The following is a 12,138-nucleotide window of genomic DNA, read 5'->3' as shown; positions in this document are numbered from 1 at the left end:
TTGATGTAACCCTTGTCAATTGCTGGTTATTGTACAGAAGAGTCGGAGAGCAGCAGCATATACCAACCCCAATGAAACCGAAGGACTACAAATTTGAAGTAGGAAAAAGTTTATGCATATGTGGGTTATCAATAAACAAAAAGAGAGATAGACCAAGTTTATCTGATGAAGTTGAAAACAAAAGACAGAAGCCAAATACATCAATCCTACCTCCGCGTGATGTCAGGCGCGATGGGTTTGAGAATTTTCCTGTTTGGGGTCAAAAAAGACAACGATGCAAATATCCTGGTTGCAAAGGAAATACATTCATATCTTGCGACAAATGTTGCGTAGAACTTTGCCTCAGTAAATGTAACAATTGTTTTAGATCCTTTCATCAATAAATCATTTTATATTAGTTATAAGTATGATTTTGCAATAATATAAAAAGTAAAATATAAGTAAAGGTAATAGTCATTTCATTTTGAATAATTTACAACTGAACAAAAAGTACATAGGAAACTTCCAAAACAATTCAACTGTACTAGTTTAGTATACCAAAAAGTATAGTTAAGGCTCAGTGTACCATATGTGGAACTGAAATAAAAAGTTGATTTTTTCGTAAAATATGGTTTTATTTTTATTTTTATATGTTTTCCCGATCTTCTGATCACTAAATACAAACTATATATTTTTTTCATGCACAAAAAAAAAATTGAGCCTTGTAGGGTTAATACGCTACATTTATTTTAGTAATTAAAGATGCGTTTTATTTGGTACTAGCGACCCGCCCTCGCTTCGCTTCGGAAACATTAAAACACACATGAAACCAAAAAAAAAAAAAAATTTATAAAGTAGCCTATGTTCATCAGGGACAATGTCGGCTTCTAATGGAAAAATAATTTTTCAAATCGGTCCAGTAGTTTCGGAGCCTATTCGAAACAAACAAATCTTTCCTCTTTATAATATTAGTATAGACTAGCTTCACTTCGGAAACATTAAATTTTATTATTGATAGCTGAGCCCCGCGATGTTACCTACCCGCATTTATTGTCGTACTGCGGTAGACGCGACGGGGCGAAGCTAGTCCAAAAAAAAACTAGTCTAAGTTACTCCTTATATCATCAGCTACCTATCAGTGAAAGTCTTTTCAAAATCGGTCGAGTCGTTCGAGAGATTAGCCGGAACAAACAGACAGACAGACAAAAATTGTAAAAAATGTTATTTTGCTGTATGTACCGTATATAAATACATAATATGCATGTAGTAAAAAGTGGTTATTTCAATATTACAAACAGACACTTGAATTTTATATATATGTATAGAGATGTATAGATTAGCATCTACAATTGTTTTCTTTAAATTTGAACTTCAATTAAGTTTACCCCATCCTAATACGTGAAGAAGTTTTTTTGCTACGATATTTTTTTTCAAATCATAAAATTTAAATTGCTCTCTTGTAATCTTGCAAAAATGTCGGTTACACGAAATAGCATTTAACCCCTCGATATAATAAATAAATAATTAAATATTTACTAACAGTCACGCCACGTTAACTGGTCCCGTGCTAAGTTCGTAAAGAACTTGTGTTATAGGTACCAGATAACGGAAATAAATGTAAGATTTTTATTATACACATACACATATTTAATATACATCCATAACCCTGGAAAAGACATTTATATTTATCATAGAAATATCTTCCCTTGGCGGGATTCGAACCCGCGACCCCCTTGTGTAGTGACCATGTCTCTTACCACTACACCAGACGGCCGTTCAATAATGAATTGCTAATTGAAACAAAATCTGTTATAGTTTGTTTTATAAGGTTTGTATTAAATATTAAATCACGTAGTAGCACCGAGATTTGAATCAGTGGTTTTGAATACCAGGTACCCCTTTTGTTACAAATGTCACTAAACCTTTTGTGAGTTGAAGTCAGCTTTTCGGGACGCCAATTGTTTTGCCGGTCGATCGAATTGAGGGATGGTACTCTGTGATACTTAAAATAATCCGGATTAATAATTTAACTAGGAAAAGAAACACTTTATTTATCTCTTTCTCTTTCTGTCCAAGATATTTAACGGTTAAATATAAAGATAAAATATATAAAGAGCGGACCGTTAGCGTGGTATGGACACGTAATGTATAGAGAGAAGATGTATGTGACTAGGAGATGTATGGAAATGGTAGTGCAAGGTAGAGGGGGAGGTTCCTAAAAAGTCCCTAATCGCGAGTAAACTCCAGAGCGCAGCGTTAACCCTCGGACAGTGGTTCCGAAAATGGCGCATAGACATCAACCCAGCGAGTGCTTTTCGCTCTCGAAAGTAGACTCTACCCCATGATCTGTAAGCGGAGTAATATGTCCCTTCGGAACAAGGTGACACTTTCAAAAACTTGCATAAGGCCCGTCATGACTTACGCGAGTGTGGTGTTCGGTCACGCGGCCTGCACACACATAGACACCCTCCAATCTCTACAATCCCGCTTTTGCAGGTTAGCCGTCGGAGCTCCGTGGTTCGTGAGGAATGTTGACCTACACGACGATCTGGGTCTCGAATCTATCCAGAAATACATGAAGTCAGCGTCGGAACGGTACTTCGATAAGGCTACGCGTCATGATAATCGCCTTATCGTTGCCGCCGCTGACTACTCCCCGAATCCTGATCACGCAGGAGCCAGTCACCGTCGACGCCCCAGACACGTCCTTATGGATCCATCAGATCCAATAACCTTTGCATTAGACGCCTTCAGCTCTAACACTAGGAGCAGGTGTAGGGACCCCGGTAACCATACTCGTCGAACTCGACAAAGAGTTCGCCGTGCAACCTAACCCATGAATCAGCTCGCTGAGTTTCTCTCCGGATCTTCTCAGCGGGTCGCGATTCCGATCCGGTAGTAGATTCATTCGCGAAGCAGCTGCTCTTGAGTTGTTAGGTCTCCTTCGGAGGCGCTCGGGTAGCTGTTAGCAAGTTAGGCAATCCAGACAGAAATTGACATTTGATAACGAATTCTTGACAATTGACACTTGACATTGACAGAAATTGGTTGAATTACTTTCAGTGCGCCACGGAGGGCACCGGTGACCTACACGGCAGTTAACGTGTTAAAGTCGACTCAGAAAAATCGTAGTTCCAGATATTATATTACCAGTAATAAACGTATCGTTGTCCATGTAAATGCTGAATAAGGCCACGGGGACCGAACTACTTTGTATTTTATTGAAAATCTTTATTACACTAACTCCTTAGTGCCTCGTTAAGTTTATTTTCAATTTCATTTTATGACCATGCATGTAATGCTTTACCTCAGATAGTTGAGGGGTCGCTGGTGTGCGATAAGTTCAAAGGGCGACAAAAAATAAATCGTTTTTTTTTTGTTGTTTATGAGTTACCGTAAAAAGAAGATTGTATTTTTGAATTGTTTTTTTTTATAACTTAATTATTTTTGTAGACCTCTATAAGTTTCAATATGGCTTCTATCCATTGTACACTGCGATCTGATTTTTTGTTCGAAAATTAAATGACTTGTGCACATCATTTTTAATATTTTTAACGTTAGCGAAATTTGATAGATTTTTTCAAATTAGATCCATTAATCGATTATTAAATTAACTGTTTTGAATGCAAATACAGGTAGCCTTCCTATAACACGGTAGATACGTTCCTACAAAGTACCGTGTTGTGCGAATTCGTGTTATACGAGACTAGAAGCCAGCACAAAAAGAAGGGAATGCTCTGAGGAATGGGGAATGCTCTGAGGAATTGTTTGAGATGATCCCTTCATCTCCTTTTTATCATCGCACCTCCCGCCATCGGAGCAGAGTTCATCCATATTACCTGGAGCCACTGCGGTCATCCACAGTTCGTTTCCAGAGGTCTTTTTTGCCACGCACCATCCGGCTATCGAATGAGCTCCCCTCCACGGTGTTTCCCGAGCGCTATGACATGCCCTTCTTCAAAAGAGGCTTGTGGAGAGTATTAAGCGGTAGGCAGCAGCTTGGCTCTGCCAGTTCATGGGCGCCACGGTAGCCACTCACCATCCGGTGGGCCGTATGCTCGTCTGCCTAAAAGGGCAATAAAAAAAAAGAAGTAATTTTCCTGAATGAAACGACTTAGCTACGTCTGTATGTACCTTTTATTTTTACCTATAATACATAAAAATAAGCACTAAAATTTCGGTTATTCCAATTTATTGGGTGTTCATAGTGCTTAATGTAATTTTCTAAATAATTTTAAACAAAAATCTCGTTATCGTGTTGTACAAGTACTGTGTTTTAAGAGGGTTTTGGGGAAAATTTCTTTTCGTGTCAGAGCGTAACCGTGTTATAAAGGGGATTGCCTGTATAGAGATAAGTAACACGTCATTACGGATCCTCCCGATTCATTAACGGTGCTTTTAATCACCACAAGCACCGGTCACCGTCCTCGTCGAACCCGTCGCTTGTGACGAGCGAATTAACCCATAGACACAGCCCACTGAGTTTTTCGCCGGATCTTCTCAGTGGGTCACGTTTCCGATCCGGTGGTAGACTCTGCGAAGCACTGCTCTTGCTAGGGCCAGTGTTAGCAACACTCCGGGTTGAGCCCTGTGAGCTCAACTATATGTTAGGGCGAAGCTGAAATATCCTCTCAAAGCTATCAGCATAGGTAGGGGAAAAAAAGAGATAAGTCAGCGTTTCGTATTGTCTAACAAACACAATTGAATGAATGAACGACCTGGTCCATCCCGAATAGATCCGTAGAGATGCAGCTATTATTTTGATTGGAGGTCCGAATGTACCCCGAGAAGCTAAAACGGGTTGATTTAAGGGTCAGTGCAATTTATAAAAAATCTTATTGATTTTATTAGTGATTCAAACGTTTATTAATATACATTTTGAGAGGTGAGTTTATTGAAGTGAAACTTCTTTAGGCGCGTTGAGAGTAAAATTTTACTCGCGGCAGATTCGTTACGGCTAGAGTGAAAAGATACAATTTACGACGAGCGAAAGTGAGAAAATAGTCAGAGCGTCTCGCGAACCGCTCGACTCGTTTTTCTTATACACTATCTGTTTACGGGCGTCGGCCAGTAGATGACTTTTTATTAGTTTCTCATTGCTTCTATAGATGGCATCAACATAATATTAACTATCTTATATTTTATTTTTAATGAAGGATTTAAAAAAAATGAATTCTATATAATATATAATTTAAAATATATGTATAAAGGGTGAAGAGGTCGTTTTCTCTTATACACAGCATTCCTTATTACAAGAGAAAATTTATTTAAGGATAAAATGAAGAAAACCACAATGCTACACACCGCAAAAGAAGTTTCACTTCTTTCATGTGTGCCAAATTGTATGCGTATCATTTTTTTACCTTAAATAACATGATTAGTACGGCTCGAAACTTGAGTTCTAAGTCTCAGTTTTTATAGTACAAAGGCTGCCCCACCCTTTAAACCGAAACGCATTATTGCTTCTCGAAAAAAATGGATAGGGTGGCTGTACCCATGCGGGCTCACAGGACGCCCTACCATCAATAAATACGCAAATTCTAATTTGTGAGGCTACATTTTTAATACACGATATTGATCCTTTATCGCGGAAGACATTCATGAGCATGTGTTATACAATTTATTTTATCTATACTAATATTATAAAGAGGAAAGATTTGTTTGTTTGTTTGTATTGAATAGGCTCGGAAACTACTGAACCGATTTGAAAAATGCTTTCATTGTTTGGAAGCTACACTATCCCTGAGTGACATAGGCTATATTATTTTTGAAAAAAAAATTGGGGATCCTTACTAGAACTCTAACATTGTAACCCGAGGTGTAAAAACATTACCTAAAATTTTTGCAAAAGACTCGAGCGAAGCCGGAGCGGGCCGCTAGTTCATTATAATTGTACACTATTTTATTATTTATATTTAATATATTATTATTATATATTAACTATAGATACGAAGCAAGCCAAACTATGAATCTGAGAGAGTCGGTTTTGAATTATTTTTCTCAACCAGTTTGTGATGATTGCGTGATTTCCTTTAACTATCATATAAACGTCCACCAAAACAGAGTCCATCTCTACTAAATCTACAAAATAGGGGGCAACCGACTGTATTCATTGTTGGGTCGCGGCTGTCGTAACTTCAATGAAACTTGATTTAGAAAAAAGGCCTTTTATTTCTCTTGGTACACTTATACAACACACATGTTAAGTGTTACCAGAAATTTTGTACAACTACCTACAACGACCAGTGTTGCCATATGTTAATGTGTTGCCATAATAGAAACATTTGTATAAAAAAAGTTATCTATATGATTGCCCTAAACAAATGGAAGTACTGCATTCATTTACAATGCTTTTTCAAACTCATCGATAATCTTTATATATATATTTCTTCTGTGCGTGTGTTTGTCACTGAATTCCTAAGCGACTGGACCGATTTGAATGATTTTTTTTTGTATGCGTTTGGGTGACACCCTGGATGATTTAGATTTACAAATCAGCCTGGCAGATGGCGCTGCAGTCGGTATATAGGTTATTTATCTTTCTTGGAAATAATTTATATGGCAAAACAACTTTTGCCGGGCCAGCTAGTATTATATAGAAAACGTAACATAAACTCTCCCTTAACCGATAATCTAGAGCACGAGGCACTTTTTATTGCTTTAGTCGATATGTCTTTGTATCGCAAAAATCGATCTTCTTTTATTCGAATACCGATTCTGTAGCCTATTGTCTAACTTCGTCGAGTTTTATGCGAATATGGCAAAAAAAAATTGTGCTTTGGTCAGTTGCTTTTTTGACATTTTTGAGTTTGGTCCACAAGATTTATCAGTTCATTTTCTAATTCATAATATAAACGAGTAGCTCTATTGACACCAATATCGATTTGTTAATCTTTCACAAGACAAATGTGCTTTTCGAACCAAATACTACTACTGTATTACTTACTAGCGACCCGCCTTCGCTTCGCTTCGGAACCATTAAGTTTTATAATTAAATAGTTGAGTCCCGCGATGTTAACCACGGTTATTGTCTTATCGCGGGTGACGCCGCGGGGCGAAGCTAGTCTAAAAAAGTAGTAGCCTAAGTTACTCCTTATATCATCAGCTACCTATCAGTGAAAGTACCGTCAAAATCGGTCCAGCCGTTCCAGAGATTAGCCGGAACAAACAGACAGACAGACAGACAAAAATTGTAAAAAATGTTATTTTGGTACATACCCGTATGTATATATATTCATATGCATGTAGTAAAAAGCGGTTATTTCAATATTACAAACAGACACTCCAATTTTATTTATATGTATAGATTACTACTACTATTACTGTAATGTTACTATAATAACTTTTTTTTTTGTTACTTTGATCTTGTGCCTTTAAAATTGGACTGTGGAAGTTTGTATTATCGGCTAACCTTATCGCGTTCATTTATTGCACTGGTACTACCAGAAAAACAGAAACCAATAGCCAATTAACGCAATACAACAAGTCCTTTAACAACAACAACAATAATTATTTCCACGCAATAAAACATCGAATCACACGCCCCTTGAACTCGTAAAACAAATAAAGTTGCCATACTTAAAAAAGTCATTTTTACGATACAAATGCAGAGGTTTTATGAATATTACACCCAGAGATATTTTTATTGGTCTAATTTACGATCAGTGATCTGCTTTGTGGCTTTCTAGTCAATTTATTCGCGTTTTGGGATTTTGGAGATAATAAAAGAGTTCTTTCGTTTGATATGGCCCAAGACTGTCGTAGAATGTGAACAGTGTCGGATAAAACTAGTGGTGTTGGATGAATGAAGAAAAACATTCATTGGCTTGCTATGCTTGGATAATAACTGGTCGTAGGATCTCTTGTGAGTCCGCACGGGTAGGTACCACCACCCTCCCTATTTCTGCCGTGAAGCAGTATGTAACTATATTTTTTTATATATTTATATTTGTTTTTTTTGTCGTTGTTTAGATGGGTGGACGAGCTCACAGCCCACCTTGTGTTAAGTGGTTACTGGAGCCCATAGACATCTACAACGTAAATTCGCCACCCAGCTTGAGATATAAGTTCTAAGGTCACAGTATAGTTACAACGGCTACCCTACCCTTCGAACCGAAACGCATTACTGCTTCACGGCGGAAATAGGCGGGGTGGTGCTACCTACCCGTGATTACGCAAATTGTAATTTTGCGGGTTTGATTTTTATTACACGATGTTATTCCTTCACAGTGGAAGCCAATCGTGAACATTTGTTGAGTTGATATACTGACACCTTGGAAATCATATCTCAAGGTTGGTGGCGGTATTTTGCGTTGTAGATGTCTATGGGCTCCGATAACCACATAACACCACGTGGGCTGTGAGATTGTCCACCCATCTATACAATAAAAAAAAAATTGTAATAATATGTGTTTTCTTCAGAGTCTAAATTTAAGGAATTAGAAGTGAGGCAGTTATCATTGAACACAAGATATTTGCCAGAAGCGTGAATCTTGCTAACGACATTTTCAAGATAACAAGCTACGAACAACAACATTCGGATTGTCAATTTCACTCGCTCGGTGGAAGATCTTCCTATTGTAGTAACTCTCAAACAGTCATATTTTTGTAATTATTTGAAATTTATCTTTATATATATTAAATTATGTTGCAAATAAGTATAATTGTTGTAATAAAATGACCATTCCATTGAAAATATTATTTCCTTTCACAACTTTTCGAGTTCTTATTTTATCGCTACCAAAATATAGATAATGCCGTTTATTAAATAAGTTCGAATAAAACTTCAGCCCAATTCATACGTCATAATATTTTGATGACGTCATAAACCACGCGAAGCATTACACACGCCACAAAACGTGATGACATTTTGAATGGCAATTTGTAGCGTTTAATACGCGTACGTCCCCAAACAATAATGCAGAAATGAATCTTATCTCATCGTAATAGAACTCAATGTAAACAGGCGTAAGTTTACTATACAATGTGGGTAGTTGCAATAACACGTTTTGTGTAACGTTTGTAGCTTATGCATTCGGTTTTAAGATTGATTTTTGTTTGGCTTAGTCAGTGTTTAGGTGTGAAATGCAGCCAGAGAACGACAAAGTTTGGAAATATCTCCGGCTACAAACTTGCAGCTGGGGCATAACTCTTTGTTTATTGTTACGTTTGTTTACAGTTTTGTTGTACGCGGTTATGAAATTGCTTTTGGGCATTCGTTCTTTTTTGTTCTGCCAAAAATATAGTTTCATTGTTGACAATTTGAACGAATATCTTCAAGTCGCTCCTTTGGGTAGCTCTATTTTGATACTTGCACAGACTGGATAGACTATAACCACCGGTCACCCTCTTCGTCAAATACGACGAAGAGTTCGACGAGCTAACTGACCCATAGACACAGCCCACTGAGTTTCTCACCGGATCTTCTCAGTGGGTCGCAATTCCGATCCGGTGTTAGACTCTGCGTAGCACTGCTCTTGCTAGGGCTAGTGTTAACAAACTCTCTCAGGTTGATCCCGTACGCTCACCTACCCGTCCGGGCATAGCTGGAATATCCCCAAACGAATAGGTAGGTTTTTTTTTTTGTATGATTGAAAGATTACTGGTGGCCCGGAGGCCTTTCCAGCTTCACCAGGACAGGTGGGCGAGCAAAGGCTCAGCCAGAAGGGGTGGGATTTGCTAACAACTACCCGAGCGCCTCCGAAGGAGACCTAACAACTCAAGAGCAATTGCTTCGCGAATGAATCTACTACCGGATCGGAATCGCGACCCACTGAGAAGATCCGGCGAGAAACTCAGCGGGCTCATGCATGGGTTAGGTTGCACGTCGACCTGTTTGTCAAGTTCGACGAGTACGGTTACCGGGGTTCCTCAGCCTGCTCCTAGTGTTAGAGCTGAAGGTATCTAATGCAAGAGTTATTGGATCTGATGGATCCGTAAGGACGTGTCTAGGGCGACGACGGTGACTTGCACCTGCGTGATCAGGATTCGAGGTAGGATATAAAACTCTAACACGAAACATAACTAACTACCAGTAACGTCGAAAATTTATCAAATTATTTATCAAATTAAATGTTTATAAGTTGGCTTCGTTGACCGGACCTAGACTAAATACAAGATATTCCACTAATTAAACTTGTGCACAATAGAAGCGTAGTTAAATGACTGTTTGTGCTAGCGTGTTGTCTGTCTGAATGCGCCAGACACCGATTTACAGCGCTGGATAAGCTTAGATAATCCACAAATAAGGCTGACGGTAGACGTTCGACTTAGGCCATTTTTTTTCGTGAAATTTATATTTACTTATATTTATATTTACGGAAGACGTAACGTGGGTAGGCCTCCCACAAGATGGATCGACGACTTATTGAGGTTTGCGGGGATCCGTTGGATGCAGGCTACACAGGACCGGTCTTTGTGGCGAAGCTTGGGGGCCTATGCCCAGCAATGGCAGCAGCTTACTTCTTATATTATATTCTCTGTATTTTAAATTTTCTCATGTTGATCTCTTTTTAATTTTAATCTTCTAATTTTATAATTATTGGTAGCACTGCGCTGTCGTAGCGTGTCGTGGTTACAAGTCGGTTCTGTCTCTTCTTCCATTGATATATTATTAAGCCGTCATGTTTTGCTGTTCCAATGGCAGACCTACCGTCGTACCGTAATGAGGTAGTTTTGAGGTGTTTATAGCCTTACCCCGTCTGTTACCTAGTTCATTAATCTACAGCATTAAGAACAAAATATTATCGAATTTAAGATCACAAACTTTTTTTTTATTGCTTAGATGCGTGGACGAGCTCACACAGCCCCAACTGGTGGTAAGTAGTTACTGGAGCCCATAGACATTTACAACGCAAATGAGCCGCCCACCTTGATATATAAGTTCTAAGGTCTCAGTATAGTTACAATGGCTGCCCCACTCTTCAAGCCGAAACGCATTACTGCTTCACGGCAGAAATAGGCGGGGTGGTGGTACCTACCCGTGCAGTAATTACGCAAATTATAATTTTGCAGGTTTGATTTTTATTACACGATGTTATTCCTTCACAGTGGAAGCCGATCGTGAACATATTTTGTTAAGTACATATTTCATTAGAAAAATTGGTACCCGCCTGCGGGATTCGAACACCGGTGCATCGCTACATACGAATGCACCGAACGTCTTATCCTTTAGGACACGACGACCTATTAACTATTTATTAGTGTCTCCATAAAAAACGGTCCACTAACGATACGCGCTAATTTTTCTCCATTAAATTGTGTTTTTATTATGAAATCAAAAGTGTATATAACAATCGCAAGTACACTATCGCCTTTAGAAGATATTCACATGTCAGAGACACGTAAACGTACAATGCACGGTGACGAGTTTAATTATTTCGAGACTGAGAATGTTCGAGAAACAGTGTGCGGTACAAATACTTATACAGGGTGTATTGCAAATGTTTCCGAATACATAGAAGGAGATAAAATAGCGCTAAAACCTCGTTCGGGAATCACGGACGTGGTTTATGTGTGAGTGTTCGCGGCAAATTTTAAATGTGACATTTTACAACGCCAATCGGTCTCCACGCTCGGATCCATCAAATGAAAAAACGAAGCTACATCGCATGCACAACACATCGATTACGAACGTGAGCCGAGCAACGCGCAACCAAATCTAAAGGATTCAAACATAACTGAATTCGACAACCGTGGGTGAAGTTCAATTATATTAACAATTTCCGTAATTACTGGTATCGGACCTATTGTAAGTCCGCATGGGTAGGTACCACCACCCCGCCTAATTCTGCCGTGAAGCAGTAATGCGTTTCGGTTTGAAGGGTGGGGCAGCCGTTGTAACTATACTGAGACCTTAGAACTCATATCTCAAGGTGGGTGGCGCATTTACGTTGTAGATGTCTATTACTAACGTGGGCTCCAGTAACCACTTAACACCAGGTGGGCTGTGAGCTCGTCCACCGAACCAAGCAATAAAAAAAAACCAAAAAAGCCTAGTGAATCTACAACAGTGCACGCGTCCAGGAGCTCCGTGTGGCAGTCCCAGGTGCGTTTGAATCCTAGACGTACATCGGGGATCTAGGATACCTTGCTGAGCAAGTTTCGTATCCATCCCCGACCAGGGATCGATTGGTTGTCCAGACCCAGTGTGTATATCGC

The sequence above is a fragment of the Bombyx mandarina genome, chromosome 06, assembly GCF_030267445.1.
Source record: "Bombyx mandarina strain Sakado chromosome 06, ASM3026744v2".
In the NCBI taxonomy this organism is placed as follows: Eukaryota; Metazoa; Arthropoda; class Insecta; order Lepidoptera; family Bombycidae; genus Bombyx; species Bombyx mandarina.
Note: the sequence above shows the minus strand (reverse complement) of the source record.